Source organism: Notothenia coriiceps, unplaced genomic scaffold (assembly GCF_000735185.1).
Source record: "Notothenia coriiceps isolate Sejong01 unplaced genomic scaffold, NC01 NC01_scaffold00006778, whole genome shotgun sequence".
Lineage (NCBI taxonomy): Eukaryota > Metazoa > Chordata > Actinopteri > Perciformes > Nototheniidae > Notothenia > Notothenia coriiceps.
This window is the reverse complement of record NW_011339479.1, coordinates 1,341-2,813: the sequence shown is the minus strand read 5'-3', so window position 1 is coordinate 2,813 and position 1,473 is coordinate 1,341. Positions and strand designations below refer to the sequence as shown.

General features: G+C 42.6%; 1 long non-coding RNA gene across 1 annotated transcript; it reads left to right on the top strand.

Moving 5' to 3' along the window:
* The first annotated feature begins 312 nt into the window (after window positions 1–312).
* LOC104943782 (uncharacterized) lies at window positions 313–1,302 on the top strand. The gene is made up of 3 exons (XR_798153.1): window positions 313–601; window positions 1,015–1,138; window positions 1,237–1,302. It is a non-coding gene; the product is annotated as an uncharacterized lncRNA (long non-coding RNA).
* The last annotated feature ends 171 nt before the right edge of the window (window positions 1,303–1,473 follow it).

Genomic DNA, 1,473 nt, shown 5'->3' with positions numbered 1-1,473 from the left:
GTTTACAGTTCTGTTTCAAATTGGTGTTGAGAGATGTATCCATAGATCTCTTCATTTTGCTCTCAAAGTGCACCAGATTGATGCATTTAACTTCAATATTTAAAAATAAATCTTCCCGGGGGAGCATGCCCCAGGATGTTAGGTCCAGCCCCCACTTATAAAAAATAGCAATTCTTTCCTAACAGAAATCTACTTACATAGTAGGCTACTCTGTTTATGAATGACCATACATTATTTTCTCTCACACACACACACACACACACACACACACACACACACACACACACACACACACACACACACACACACACACACACACAGGCTTACCTGTCTCCATAATGAAGCGACAGACTCGAAAGTGTTTCTTCATGTCCCTGTCGGTCTCTGCCTCCCCGCCGGACTGTCTCCGGCCCGCAGCCGGCCACACCGGCCTGTCTCTCAGGACAGCTAAACTAGGAGACGGTCCCTCCATGGCTCATGTGGCCTACCACCACCAAGACTGTCTACGTTGGACAAGACGGAAGCTAGTTATTTTTCCGACAAACCCCTCTGAATTAAGCTGAAGGAAAGCTCAGTCACTGGCTGGATGTAACAGGGGGTGGTATGTGTTCCTTATTTTTTTTAAAACACGTTTTCAGGACGTTTTATCTAGCTGCTGGCTAATGTTAGGCTAGCTAGGCTACATCCAGCAAGTACGCCACCGGAAGATAAACAGCTGGACGTCCGGTCGACGTTCCAAAATAAAAAGTTTCTAAAATCAGTTATTATATTTGTATGTAAACATGTTTTAAAGCAAAAACATAGGAAATGAAGGTGCTACATATTTCAATGTACATTCATCACAATAGGACACGTAACAATAATGCAAATAAAAAACGGCTCAAATTGACATATTTGACAGTAGGCCTACACACATTGATTCACTTATTATTTCCCTAAGAGGTCATATGTAAACAGTTTTTCCGTGCGTATACATGATGCGTCCCCTGAGTAGATATGTATTTTCCCATTAAGCCTACTTCGGATTTCCTGTCTGGAAAGCAAAGGTCAGTTCGATTGCGTTGCGATGCAACGAGTCAACAAAACAAATACGGAAGCTCTTACAGATGCAGACATGTTCAGTTACTCAGCTAAGCAGGTAACCTAAATATTTGCATTCTGGGTGATGGTAGTTGGAAAAATTACATATTCTGCTGTAATGTTTTACTGATACATTGTGACACTTTCCCCCCTCAGTATGACAGTGCCTTCAAGCCGCAGAGGCTGCAGAACTGGGGGGAGACAACTAAAGACTTCAAAAAGGTAAATGTCATGTCAGCAGTAGGCTATTCTTCTTTTTTTCTGGCAATTTTAAGAGTCGAATTGCCTGAAAAGTTGATGAATGACTTCAACTGTGTGTGTGTGTGTGTGTGTGTGTGTGTGTGTGTGTGTGTGTGTGTGTGTGTGTGTGTGTGTGTGTGTGTGTGTCGTAGT